Source organism: Rattus norvegicus, chromosome 5 (genome assembly GCF_036323735.1).
Source record: "Rattus norvegicus strain BN/NHsdMcwi chromosome 5, GRCr8, whole genome shotgun sequence".
NCBI lineage: Eukaryota > Metazoa > Chordata > Mammalia > Rodentia > Muridae > Rattus > Rattus norvegicus.
Genome location: NC_086023.1, coordinates 36,555,062 through 36,570,800, shown reverse-complemented (window position 1 = coordinate 36,570,800; position 15,739 = coordinate 36,555,062).

Sequence of the window (15,739 nt, the reverse complement as noted above, 5' to 3'; positions counted from 1 at the left end):
CATTGCTGCCCTCCCCCCAACAATCTAGTTCACTGGGGGTTCAGTCTTAGCAGGACCCAGGGCTTCCCCTTCCACCCTGTTATTTTTGTTGTTGGATGTGAAATTATATCTGTGTGGCTATCTTCTTTTGGGGTTGATGCAAGGAGATTACTTTCTTTCTTTTTCTAGGGTGTAGTTTCCTTCCTTGTGTTGGACTTTTCCATCTATTACCCTTTGTAGGGCTGGATTTGTAGAAAGATATTGTGTACATTTGGTTTTGTTATGGAATATCCTGGTTTTTCCATCCATGGTAGTTGAGAGTTTTGGTAGATATAGTATCGTGGGCTGGCATTTGTGTCTCTTGGGGTCTCTATGACATCTGTCCAGGATCTTTCAGCTGTCATAGTCTCTGTTGAGAAGTCTGGTATAATTCTGAAAGGTCTCTTTCATATTTTACTTGACTTTTTTACTGCTTTTAATATTCTTTCTTTGGTTTCTGTATTGGGTGTTTTGACTATTATGTGATAGGAATTTCTTTTCGGGTCCAAACTCTTTGAAGTTCTGTAGGTTTCTTGTATGTTCGTGAGCATCTCTTTCTTTAGGTTAGGGATAATTCCTTCTATAATTTTGTTGAAGATATTTACTGGTTCTTTAAGTTGGGAATCTTCTCTCTCTTCTATACCTGTTATTCTTAAGTTTGGTCTCCTCATTGTGTTCTGGATTTCCTGGAAGTTTAGGGTTAGAGCTTCTTGCTTTTTGCATTTTCTTTGACTGTTGTGTCAATGCTTTCTATGGTATCTTCTGCCCCTTAGATTCTCTTTAATCTCTTGAATTCTGTTGGTGATTCTTGTGTCTATGACTCCTGATCTCTTTCCCAAGTTTTCTATTTCTAGGGTTGTCTTCCTTTTTTTATTTCTTTATTGTTTCTATTTCCATTTTTAGATCATGGATGGTTTTGTTCAACTCCTTCACCTGTTTGGTTGTTTTTTCCTGTAATTCTTTGAGGGATTTTTGTGTTTCCTCTTTAAGAGCTTCTACTTGTTATCCTGTATTTCTTTAATGAGTTACTTATTTCTTAGAGTCCTCTATCTTCATCATGAGATAGGATTTTAAATCTAAATCTTGCCTTTCTGTTTTGTTTGGATATCCAATATTTGCTTTGGTGGGAGAACTGGGCTCTGAAGATGTCAAGTAGTCTTGTTTTCTGTTGCTTAGTTACCTGTGCTTGCCTTTTGCCATCAGGTTGTCTCTGGTGTTAGCTTGTCTTGCTGTCTTTGACAATGGATTGACCCTCATGTAAGCTTGTGGAACAGAACTTCAATAGACTTGTATTCTTTTAGCCAGATCTGGATACAGAGATCTGTGGGACCAGGTCAGCTCAAGGCACAGGCACAAACTGGAAGTGTCCTCTCCCAAACTGCTCCTAGGTTTTTGTGTCCTGAGGCCACCTTGCAGGTAGCTTGAAGCAGAAGAGTTGGTCTTACCTCTGCTTCTCAGGTTTGTCAACATTCCTGGTGACTGGCTTTCAACTCTTGGTGAGAGCAGAAACCAGAAGGGTCCTACCTCTGACTGCTCCTAGGTTCCAGTGCCCAAAGGGCACAGAGGGCACTAGGCATATTCCTCTTGGGTCTGGAATGTGAGCAGAAATAGTTGTCTCCTTTCAGCTTTCAGAATTGTCTGCACATCTGAAAGTCCATCTCTCTCCCCCAGGGATTTGGGTACAGAGAACTGTGGGACTGGTTCAGCTATCAGTCCTAGCAGAAACTAGAAGACAATCTTTCTTTCTTTCTTTCTTTCTTTCTTTCTTTCTTTCTTTCTTTCTTTCTTTCGCTGGCATTGATAACATGCATCCTAAATTTTATTTTTATTCCATATTTTATTTATTTACATGTTAAATGTTATCCCATTTCCATGTTTTTCCTCTGGAAACCCCCTATCCTATCCCCACTCCCCATGTTTCTATGAGGGTGCTTCCTCACCCACCAAACCACTACTGCATTACTGCCCTGGCATTCCCTTACATTGGGCCATTGAGCCTTCAATGGACCAAAGTCTTCTCATATTGATGCCCAACAATAACATCCTCTGCTTCACATGCAGCTGCATCGATGGGTCATTCCCTGTGTACTCCGAGGATGGAGGTTTAGTTCCTGGGAGTTCTGGGGGTTCTGGAAGGTTAATATTGCTGCTCTTTCTATGGGGTTGCAAGTGTGTTCAGCTACTGCTGTCCTTCTTCTATCTCCTCCTTTGAGGAACAGTTGCTCAGTCTAATGGTTAGCTGCAAACATCAGTCTTTGTAATTGTCAGGGTTTGGCAAAGTCTCTCAGTAGACAGCTATACAACAGTCCTGTCAGCAAGCACTTCTTAGCATCCACAGTAGTGTCTAGATTTGGTATATTGAATGGATCCCCAGGTGCAGCAGTCTCTCGAAGGCCTTTCCTCCAGTCTCTTCTCCACACTTTGTCTCCAAATTTCTTTAACTAGGAGCAATTCTTGGTTAAAAATTTGGAAATGAGTGGATGGCCCAATTCCTCCAACCAGGGACCTAGCTTAACCTCTGGATATAGTTTGTACAGTTTCTCCCTCCCCTTTGTTGGGCATTTCAGCTAATATCATGGATTGGCAAGATTAATATAGTAAAAATGACAGTCTTTTTGAAAGCAATTTACAGGCCATCTTCTCAAAAGCAATTTACAGATTCAATGAAATCCCCATCAAATTTCCAACTTAATTCTTCATAGAGCTAGAAAGAGCAATTTTCAAATTCATTTGGAATAACAAAAGAACCCAGGATACCATAAACTATTCTCAATAATAAAAAAACTTCTGGTGGAATCATAATGCCTGACTTCAAGCTATATTACAGAGCAACAGTAATAAAAAAACTGCATGATATCAGTTAAGAGACTGGGAGGCACATCAATGGAATGGAATTGAAGATACAGAAATGAAACCACACTCCTATGGTCACTTGATCTTTGACAATGGAGCTAAAACAATCCAATGGAAAAACCATAGTATTTTCAACAAATGATGCTGGTTCAACTGGCAGTTACCATGAAGAAGAATGCAAATAGATCCATTCTTATTGTCCTATGCAAACCTCAAGTGCAAATGGATCAAGGACCTCCACATAAAACCAGATACACTGAAACTAACAGAAGAGAAAGTGCAGAAGTATTGAACACGTGGGCAGAAAGGGAAATTTCCTGATCAAAACACCAATGGCTTATGCTCTAAGATCAAGAATTGAAAAATGGGACCTCATAAACCTACAAAGATTTGGTAAGGCAAAGACACAATAGTACAAAATGGCAATTTAGAGATTGGGAAAAATCTTTACCAACCCTAAATCAGATAGAGTGCTAATATCTAATATATACAAAGAATTTAAAAAGTTAGGCTTCAGAAAATCAAATAATCTTATTAAAAATGGGGTACAGAGGTAAACAAAGAATTTTCAACTGAGGAATATCAAGTGGCCAAGAAGCACCTAAATAAGTGTTCAACATCCTTAGTCATCTGGGAAATAAAAATCAAACCAACCCTGAGATTCCACTGCAAACCAGTCAGAATGGCTAAGATAAAAACTCCCCTATTTCTATCAGGGTAATATTCTCCACCTACCTACACACTTCTGCCTCATAGCCCTAACAACTTGATCAAGTTGGCTTATAATGGCTTGCCTCCTCCTGTATTTTAAATTGGACAAGAATCTGGAGAGCTTATGTTTAATTATTATTGTTGTTGTTTTATTATTCAATACTATAACACAGGTGTACAGGTGATAATTTTTGTGCATTAATGTCATAATTACAAGTTAAAATTATTGTAACACTCTAAAATACTAGATATTGCTCCCTTAGATAATATCTGATAACATAATCTTTTTCCTTAAAAAGTAATCTTGTCCAGATTGCAACTGTTACTACCTTTTGGGATCATTTTTATTTTAATTTCTAGTTTAGTAATATAATTAATTTTTACTCATAGCACTCCAAGGAATGTTTTAATATAAACATATTGTGTTTAGACATTTTAAATTCTTATGAAATATACTTAAGAGACCTCAGAATACCATTTTTATAGATCCAAGAAGTTTATAGTGCCTAGCTTTATAAGAGAGTGAGTACTTATTGGATCTTTTAACACATAATTAAGTCTAAGTTTTATTTATAAAAAAATTGACATTATGCTTTTGCTTCAATCTTTGTTGTAAACTCTTTTCCATTTTAAATGCCACAATAAAAATTTCATTTTAGTCACAGTTTCTAGAACTAACATTTGAAAGCATCACATGCAAACCATCCATAAAAAAATTAAGATGAAACTTGATCTTTTGGTTAACTTTTTATTTAAACCTTAGATAAAGTCAGTCCTTAACCTGTTCTAAATTTAGAGCCAAGTTACATTTCTGCGTGACATTTTTTTCAGAGGAGTGGAAAAATAAAAAGGAGGCAAAATCTTCTACAAATTAATAAAACACTAAAACTGCCTCTCAGACATGCGCACACACACACACACACACACACACACACACACACACATTTATGTGAAGGCACACACATTAAATTGGGTATGCTAAAAAATAATAATTTTCACATGAAATAAAAAATGTAACAATGAAATGGCCACATAGTTGACAAAATTTTCCATGTAAAATGAGTTTTATAGCATGAATTGTATATACAGGATGAGAGGTAAACAAGTGAACAGTTATGAGCACAAGTGATACACTTATATTAAATCAGAGTGTACTTGGTAAAAACTGAGTTGTTTTGTTTTGTTTTGTTTTGTTTTTTAGCTCTAGTTAACTTTAGAAGGAACAAGGTTAATTCTCAGGTGGTTGGAAAAGCCACCATTTTGCGTTTCTGTTTGTCAGCCTACTGCTCTCAGTTTCTTGATCTCTACAAAGTAGGCTCATATGCAGGGCAAGACTTTAGTTTCAACTTTTTTCTTGTAGTCAACATCACTGTTAATCCACCTTAATTGAGGCTGGAGAGTATTAGAGTAAAACATTAGCTCCATATTTTTGGTATCCCAGGAAATAACTACTTCAACCCTGATAATGTGTTATGTAGAGATCTGTATCTACTAAGGATGAAAGAAGTATTGATAAATAGAAAATATGTCCTTCACTCACCCACAGCAAATCCCAAGGCTGACATCTGCTGAGTTAGAGAATACTCTTCTCTCTTATGGTACCAGGCATCTCAGCTGGTTCAGAGCATGGTCACATGAGTGTTAGAACCATGTCTTTGAGATCCCAGCCCGGATTTAATCCACCACCAGACATTGCCATCTTTGATAGCATCATCATCAGAATTCCATCCACACGGACATCACCATCTTTGTTTCTCCTTTAATCACTGTCAGCTTTGACCAACATTCTATCTGCAGCTGTCATAAAAACACCAAATGTGAGTAGGTATGTTAGTGCAAGTTAGATGCAGCTGAGCTCTCATCAATCTGATTTTATAAAATTAGTGGGATACAGTCATAGACTCCATTCCTTCCTATCTATGTGGAACTTGATTGATAGCCATGGGAATTATATATGTATTTCTCTTGCATTGTATCATTAAATTATATATTAGGAATGACTGTTATTGCACTTTGTACATCAATTCAGTCTATTCCAGATTATCTACTGAGCTTCTGCATATATTTTAATTATCAACATACAAATTTACAGATGATGAAGCCAAAACTGAGGCAATTTTTGTAAATCATCTCTAATTGAGCTTCTAGATAATTAATGGCCAAACAAGTTAAAACCTATTCACATAATGCCTCTTCAGTACTGTTCTATATTAAAAGAGATTTGAATAAATTTGTCCACTGAGATAATGATCTTGCCATTGCATACCTATAATCCAAGAAATAAAAAGGAAAATTCCAGGAGCTTACTGGCCATTTAGCATAGTCAAAATTGTTGGCTTAAGATGCAGTGAGGAATTTTTTAAAACAATAAGGCAGAGTGACAACAAAATAGAACCAATGTCTTTCTCTGACCTATACATTTGTCAGCATTTTGACACGCACACCAACACACCAAAATGTACACATAACACACATTCCCAAGGAGTGATAGAGGTAAATAAAATGGGGAGAAGCAAGTTGAAAAGGAGAAAGAAGGAACAGAAAGAAAAAAATTGAAAACAGGGAAGAAAATTGAAGCATTTGAATATTTTTCTAGTAAAGTGAATTTTTGAAGAGTAAAAGATCAATGAAATAGTATTTACAGGCTTGATATGTGGAGAAGAGAAATTACCTTCCTAAGACACAAACTATATGCCTGCATCCATGCAAAGCTGAATATAATCTGTTGTAATTCCATTTGCCCCACAGCTTTTTGCTTTTAGAAACTATCTGTATTTAAGGTATCTGAAATAATATTAGCAAAATAAATTTACACTCTAAGATTAAAAAGTACAATAAACTCTCATCTGAAAAGCCTTGTTAAATCAATACTTCAAGATAATGCTTGACTGCTGCAATTAGGTTGCCATCGAGCATAACTGTCTTCTAGTTGAGTCTCACACCTAATAAGTACTTTAATATTCTTGTCCTTAGATGAGGATTGTGCTGAAGATCCTAGTAAAAGTCTATAGGCTGTATACCCTGATCAACCTTCTCTCCTCCTCAACTACTTCCCGATTTCTAGACATGAACAACAGATGCTATTGTAGTTGTGTTCATCACGTTAAGCAATTCCAATGTTAGTTGTTAACACTTGCAAATAATTTTCTCTTCTACAATGATAAACATTATTTTTTGCTTTTTAGCATTTGGGATTTGGCAAGATTGCAGGATGTACACACACATTATTACCAATGTTGCAATGACCAATTTAATTACCTTTTAGTAGTACAGATCACACATAAAACTATGTTAAAATATTTTAGTTAGGAAAGTTGTTTTCTCCATCAACAAGTAGAACTTTTAATGTAGATACTTTGACTGATGTTTGGTCTTTACATTTTTTTCCTTTCAACTTACATTTGTACTTATTGATTCTTACTACTTTAGATCTGACAAGTAGCAAAAAGAATGAATGTAACCAAGTCTTATTTTCCCCAAAGAAGGAAGAAACTACAAAGGAGGCATGACTCAGGCCTATATCTTGATGATAGCAGTAAAATCTTGTGTGGTGAGTTCCTTCGAATTTCATAATTCCATTCTCCACATTCTAAATTTTATTTTGCCTGGTGTTTAGTTAAAGAATAACCTTCTACAGCATTCAGTACTACCTTCAAAATCAACATTTTTCATGCAAAAAAGAAACATTGTACTGATTCATATCTCTGAGGGGTCCTTAACTCTAAATGTATATGTCTGAAGTTGGCTGTACTTTAGGAGTCTAGTATCAGAGTAAACTCCAGGGACCATATGACATGCAAAGTAACCAATGCGTTAAATTGAAGTCAGTTCTAGATAGATTTGAAACAGATAGGATACACATATGTGATCTCAGTTATAGATCTACAACTGAGCATTATCTGTAGGTAATGTTGGCAGCTTTTCTTGGGGAATACATTGCAGTAGTAATATAAAGCAACATATGTAGCCCACAAGGTCACATTCTCACATAACCCAACAATTTTGTGTCTCTGTGGTAGCAAGCTGTACATGCCCTGTTTTCAATTTAATTGCCACACGTTGTGCCATTTTATGAGACATAAGTTCATTAGGCCTTCTGTTCAAGTACCTTAAGGCCACAATTTATTCCAACTCTGCAATTATCATTGACAACTTTTATATGAAGCCAAATTTTTCAATCTCTCTGGGAGCATTTGCATAATTTGTGGCTTTTTTCTCCCCAATGATAATCTATGTCTGACAAAAAGAAATACAATGGTGGATTTTGCAAAACATCAAGGCTGAGTATGCCATTTGACTTCTTCAAGAGCAAGTAGGAATATGGAGAAACTGAAAATATTTGCACATCTGTATTTTTATAAGCAGTTTGCATTGGCTTGTGATAAATTAAAAACTTGGGAGAAGGGGCTCATTTTCTTATTGATTGTATAGTGCAAAACACTTTTTCACAGTTCTGAAAACTGTTTGGTGGAAGTTATAATTAAAGTTTATAGTCCCTTTGAGGTAAATATTGAGAACAACTAAGCTAGATTTCAGCTCATGAGTTACCATAATAGAATTTGCTTGATAGAAATTTAATTTATTTTTGTCAAAAATCTTATAGTGACTGTATACCAAGCCTAACAGTGAACAGAACTTCTGATTTAAAGACAAATAAGACAAATTCATTCTGAGGGATTCCAATAGTTTGATGTGTGATCATGGTACACACTGGGTTAAATAATGCTTTAAAAGATATTTTATGCATGTAAGCAAATATGAAATCATGGCAACTCTCCATCATTTTTGAAAATTAAAATCTTAAAGTAACTGTTTTTAATGCCAATGCTCAAGAGATAATATTTTTGCCAAGAAATTTTCTTGCTACTTGTTTAGTGTAGATCAGCTTGATATTAGAAAACAAAAGCTTGAAAATATATGACTATAAGTTGCAATATCAAAGCAATTCTGGGAAAAAATCAGAAGGAGGAGAGAGAGAAAGACACACACAGAGAGAGAGAGAGAGAGAGAGAGAGAGAGAGAGAGAGAGAGATGTAGATTGCTGTTGTAAGATTGCTGAGGATAGGTGAAAGACAAGACACTAGAGCCTGTGATTGACCAGTAGAAAAGGAGGGCGGGCTGATAGTTTTTTGAGAGGTGGGAGAGCTAGGAGAGGAGAGACAAAGAAGGAAAATGGAGGAAGAGAGAGAAGGATGGCTCAGATTCGTGTTGTTTTAAATAGCCATGGGTAACTATGAATATCTTATAAGAAATGGAGAATTATAGCATAATTTGTCTTATCTTGTGGACAGTTTATATCAATATTAATCATCTGAGTTTATTGTGTGGATGTTCTATCAAGTGAGAATATACTGATATATATCTAGTTGATAAATTATAAGTCTTTAGAGTTTGATTTTACCAGGTTATGGGGAATTGTGACGATAACCCCAGGCATCAGATGGCTGGGAATGTGAGCAGAGTCCCCAGCAAGAGAGCCTCAAGATTGACCATCTCTGCATGGGGCAAGCCATGGAGGTAGCAAGATCACTGGGGCCAGAGAATAGCCAGTGTTAGTGTGGGATAGTGTATTCATTTTTTCCCACAAGAAGGAAGGAGGAGGAGAAAAGCACAAGAGGGGAGGAGGAAAAAGAGATGGAGGAAGGGAGGGAGAGCACGAAAAGGAGAAAAAGACAAGACAGGCAGTATATCTTTCATCCTGGAGAATAAATCATATATGAATAGTCTACAATTTTTTGTTCTACATTACTGTTAACTCAGATATAAGTGGAATGCATTAATACTGCGAAAATTTTATATTTTCATCTTTACTGTCTAATAACAGCAGTCCAACAGGAAGCTATTGCTATTATGCATACTAGTGACCCAGCTTCCAATCTCTTCAAATCTAGTAATGAGATAAGAAATTTAAAATGTATAGCTTTGTCTTTGTGACTTCAGTACTACGCAATAATATCAATTTTCAAACATTGTGACAATGTTTAAACAATGTAAGCATTTGACTGTTCAAACTATGTAGTAAACATCGTATGTATACACACATATTTCTTACTCATTATGATCTAAAGATTATTCAGTGGAGAAATAACTCTGGTACACACTTCCATAACATTATGCTCACTAAGAAAAATAAAAAGGAAAATGTCCTCATACATATTCCTAGCACATAACCACTATTACTTTTCTCAGAACTAGTCAATTTCTTATTTAAATACTGGTTATTATTGTGAATTTCTGGAAATGACTTCATGAGAAAGTGATCACTTCCATAGCAGGACAACTTAAGATCTATTTAACACTTTGTTTCCCTTTTCTGTGAATACTGTAGGAGAGGTAAGTCCTTTCTTAAGTTGGAAAACAATATCCCCCCACAACTTTCCACATACTAGTTTGTATGTTTTAGTTTCATAAATCTATTCTTGCTAAACTTAGCAAGATAGTTCTGCAAACCATTAATGAATACTTTAGCCCTCCATTCCTTGGCATTCTGATCTCCAGGCATGCTCCAAACATTTCATTTTGTATTTTAAACAGTTCCTCAAGAACAGACAACTTATGGAAAGAGTGCAAAGTGAGAAAAATATGTTCATATATGTATGTTCCAAATATTATAATAGTACTTAATAAAGGAGTTACAAAATATCCAGTTATTTTATATTTAAATTGTATAATTCTCTCTAAACTGAATGAAACCATTCATTTAACACTCTAAACACTATTTCGTTTTCTTAAAAAAAGAATGGCAGTGATCATGTCACTTGGCTGTTGAGAGAGTGAGTTGCTTAGCAACAAGAATCAAGGTACAAGATTATGGCAATAATGATCAGATGAATCAAATATATCAGAAGAGCATTCTTATATGCCAGATCCTAACTCACGTCAAAACATACCTTTCTTCTATTTAATCATGCAATACTTTCTTTAATACTATTTTCAATTTAAAGACAAATATCAGTTGAATTTATAAAACCTAAGTTATGATAAATTCAATTGCACAGAACTTCAATTCTATGGATTCTTTACAATGTTTCTATTCACTCTGACATAGATCTGCTTCTTCTGCACTTATATTACAAGAAAGCATTGACAAAAGGTGACTCTAAGTCTTTCTGTTGCTTTTATGTAAGTTTATTTTTATCTTCATCTAGGAAGATCAACTCTAAGTTTAGATAAACAGGCACTTCTCCAAGTGTGAGGTAAATGAATTCGAACATTTCTAGGAAAGAGTGATTTGAGGACGTCCAGGATTTAAGAAAGTTTGAATTAACAGACTTCTTTGGGGCTAGATGGAAGAGATGGTTTAGGTAATTCAGTTTTGTACATGGAACAGATTTTAATTTCCCAAATTATGCCAAATTATACATTATTGTCCACTAGCAGTTCTGTTTCATCATTTCTTTAAATAAAACAAATTAAATGCCTTTTTCTGAATATTTCTTGCCTTTTGTCTCTTGCCCACTGATTTACTCATATAGTTGATGCCAAGGCAAGCAGCATTGTAGACATCTTGCAACTTATCTCACTTTGGGAGGAAAGCAAACATTGAACAAAGTCATACTGGCTTAAAAACAGGAACAGGAGACGCATTTAAGTTTTTGCTGATGTTTTACCTGAAGCTGAGTTTGCTGTGGAGGTACATATGAGTTTGGAAGAGTAGTTTCTTTCCAAGGCAGAAAAGAAAGACTCCTCCACTCCTAAAGAAGATCAAGTTACTGTAGGTTAGCCTCACTCAGGTTTTTCCAAAATGAAATCTGAATAGAGATTTGAGAGCAAAAATGCATCCTATTTAGTATATTCAGGAGATGGATTCTACGACCAAGAGTGGCACTTTCACAAACTGGCTGAAGAAAATATCTGTCTGTCTTTAAATCACCTCTTGTTCCCCAGCTCCACATATTTACTTCAAACAAGAGATAAAGAAGAGGAGGAGGAGGAGGAGGAGGAAGAGGAGAAGGAGAAGGAGGAGTGAGGAGGAGGAGGAGGAGGAGGAGGAGGAGGAATCAAGGTCAATCAGACCTTGAACTGGATTAAATTCATTAGGTTTCATTATTTTGTTGAGGGGTCTAGAGTAAATGTTAGAGCATTTTGTTTTGATTTGGTTTGTTTTGCTTTATTTTTTTGTTAATACTCAAACCTGACTTAGTATGGGGTTTCTCAAATAAAAAAGTTGCATTAATCCTAATAGAGAGGGTACTGGGAAATGTCATGTTGATGTGGCTTGTTTCTTTTCTTCCAATGTGGATTAGACTTCCAAAGATGTGTAACTTTTTAATTTTCTTTAAGGAAAATGAAACACAGTGAACTATTTCTTTTTTTTTATCTTTATTAAATTGGGTAATTCTCATTTACATTTCGATTGTTATTCCCTTTCCCGGTTTCCGGGTCAAAATCCCCCTAAACCCTCCTCCTCCCCTTCTTCATGGGTGTTCCCCTCCCCATCCTCCCATTACCGCCCTCCTCCCAACAATCACATTCACTGGGGGTTCAGTCTTGGCAGGACCAAGGGCTTCCCCTTCCACTGGTGCTCTTACTAGCTTATTCATTGCTATCTATGAGGTTGGAGCCCAGGGTCAGTCCATGTATAGTCTTTGGGTAGTGGCTTAGTCCCTTGGCATTGTTCTTCATATGGGGTCTCAAGCCCCTTCAAGCTCTTCCAGTCCTTTCTCTGATTCCTTCAACGGGGGTCCCGTTCGCAGTTCAGTGGTTTAATGATGGCATTCGCCTATGTATTTGCTATATTCTGGCTGTGTCTCTATTTCATATGACCCTGGGAAGTAAACAAGATCAGACCATAATTGGTCACATACTTACCCAGTTCTGCCTTAGTCAGTCAGCTGTTGTGCTGGAAACAGTCATCACATACATAGCCTATTCTTGTGTCAGAGAACTTTTGTGTGTTCTTTTCATGTCTTGTAAATACTTATAACGGAAAGATAGTTTGCATCTCTTCTTTCCTAATATCATGACTCATCTTAAACTATTCCTGTAAGCTAAAACTTGGGTCAAATTTAAGGACAGGTTATTTCTTTGCCTGCCGTGTTTCCAACAAATTTACTATATAAAGGAGAGTGCTAGAATTAACAGTCCCCAAATCTCCAAAAACCCTTTAAATAAAGCTACCTGAAAATAATTGATTTTCCTATGATTTAACAATACTATTTTGAAGGTGGAAAACATACCAAAAGATAACTGACTTTATACTGTTTGGTTTTAAAATTAGAATCTCAAAGTAAATCTTAAAAAAGTTATGTTGTCCTTAATGATATGTATCTCCAGATGTTGAGTGTCTTTCTAATTTAGCTAACAGTATTCTAGATGAGAACATATGTTTTAGATGTTGTACATTGAAGTTACCTTCTGTGATAATTTAAAACATCAAAAGATATATTTAATTAGTTAATGATCATGGCTCTTGAAGGTCATAAAACTTGAAAGAAACACATATACACAAAAAAACACACATCTATCTATCTATCTATCTATCTATCTATCTATCTTCTATGTATCAATATATATATATATATATATATATATATATATATATATATATATATATATATATATATATATACTATCTCTGTGAGTGATGGTCCGGCACAAACACTAAAAATAAAGGGTGTGAACATTTTGGATACAGCTTTGAGTCAAAAGAAACACGCAAACAACCAATAGATAAAAACGGCAAGCTGTGTTTTCTATACATGCCTGTAGCTATGTGTACTAAGACGAGTTAAGCGTAAACTATCCAACTGATTAATTCCTAATGCACTGTCCAAAATGTGATTTTATCTGATAATTCATTTTCTCTTTCAAAAAAGTACTTGTTTAAGAAACTGACCCAGTCAGCTAACTCTAATATGCTCTAGATGCAGACTCATTTTTGAAAGACTTGAGTTATAATGATTAAGCTATTAAGATAATCAAAAACCTTTCACAAATCTTTACAAAATCAAATACTATAAGAGAAGCTAATTACTCTTCACTTCAAATACACTTCAAATCTGCAATTGTTTTATCTCAATTCTGTACAAAGTTTGAAATAAGTAAAATGCCTTAAATTGTCATAGGTTTGAGCACAGGCCTCCTGTTGAATTTCCAACAATAAAGACTCCTGTGAAAAATGTGCTCTCTTTTCAAATATATAAATGTTCAAGTTTGTGTGCTATAGCAATATAAGTTATTTTGTTCATCTACAGGAACTTAAGATGAAATGTTCTTTGGGAAAAAAAAGCCAGCAGGACTTAAAATTGGATGTCAAGGTCTAAGTTTTATGTGAATGAAACAAAGTTGTTTGAAAGAATGCCTTGAGGAACACAGGCAGCTGTGAAAAGTCTCTGTAGAAAAAGTGGCCCATTCGTTATCTGAATTTCAAGGTCATTGTGCACTTCTATATGGCAAATGAAAAACTAATTATCTGAATTTCAGATTTAACAACACATAGATACAAAGTGAGATCTTCCAGGACTACATAGAAAGACTCTGCCAAAGAAAAGAAAGTTATTTGGAACTTTAATCTCTCATGCTGATTTTCTCACTAAATTGGTGTTTTTCATACCTTTTTTATGTCTTGTACTGCAAATAGTTTTTAAAGCAATAAAATGGGAGCTATACTGTCTAGTATCTTGAACAAAAGATACTAGATCGAAATTTTTGATCTAAAGAGATTAAAAACATCCAAGTGAGCCCAAAGAGTATATAATCCTCAAACAAATAACCAAAATTAACCTAAGAATATAATATCAAAACAACATATTTGGAATTAATAAACATTCAGTAATACTTCTCATGATTTCAGTCTTTATTCTCTACTAAAAAGAGACAGACTAAAAGATTCAACTAAAAACCAGGATTAATCTTCTTGTTACCCCAAAAACACACTTCCCCATCACCAATAGGCACCACTTACGAACATAAAATTGAATCCTAAGCAAGTGGAACAATGAACAAGTAGGCACAGCTATTGCAATTTATGACAAAATAGACTTTGAACTAAAACTAAGAAAACAGGTAAAGAAAGTCTCAGCAAGTTTAGGGAAATTGAAATGATATCCCAAGTACGTCCTGAACACAAAGAAGTACAGATAGATATCAACAATGATAGAAGTGAAAGAAAGCACACAAAAGAAAACTGGATAAAAATTGAGTTCAGTAAGATGTCAAGAAGAAAAAGTTTTTAGTTCTAACAATTAAATTTAAGTAAAAATGCAACTTGTCAAAACTCCATGGGATCTGCTTCAGGAAGTTCTGAGAGGAGGGCTAACAGTACTAAGTGCTTAAAGGACCTACATTAAAAGCAAACAAACAATAAGGAAACTCGCATTAATATTAATAACTTTGCGCTTCATTTGAAGGCCATGGTAAATCAAAAGCAAAAGAGTTTATAGGAATAGATAAATAAAGGTCAGAGGTTAAAGTAAAGACATGGAAATAAAAAATATACAAAGAAACAATGGAATGAGAAGTTGAATCTTTGATGATATCAACAGGATTGAAAAGCACTTTGAGCAACTATTCTAATGAGGGGGATCACTCAACCTAGTAAAAACAGATATAAATACGAAAACATTACAAGTACTGAGGAAGTTCTAAGTATCATAAGCATATACTTTAAAATCTATAAATCACTAACCTAGAAAATATAAAAATAGAAGCTTCAATTTCTAGATCTATATGAACTCCAAAACTAAGTCAAGGCAAAGTGAAAAACTTAAAAATACCTACAGAAACTAGCAAGAGAGAAGCAGTAATAAAAAATATCTCAACAGCAACCTTCCCAGGAACAATTAGGTACAATACATGGGACTACCAGACCTTAAAATCTAACAGAATTTCTCCAATTACTCAATAAATAAAAAAATAAACTTTTAACTTCTTTGATGCCAGGATGTTACCACAGCCAAAAATGCAACAAGAATTATTTATCAGCCAATCTCCCTAAGGAGCATAATAGCAAATTTTCTCAGTAAAATGAATTTAAGAACATATCAGAAATATGATCCTTCATGATCAAGTTGGTTTTATTTCAGAGATGTAGATGTAGTGTACCACATATCAATTAATAAATGTGATCCACCACACAAAACATTTTAGGACAACATCACATAATCATGTCATTAGATATAGAAAAAGTCATCAACAAATAAAATACAGCATCCAT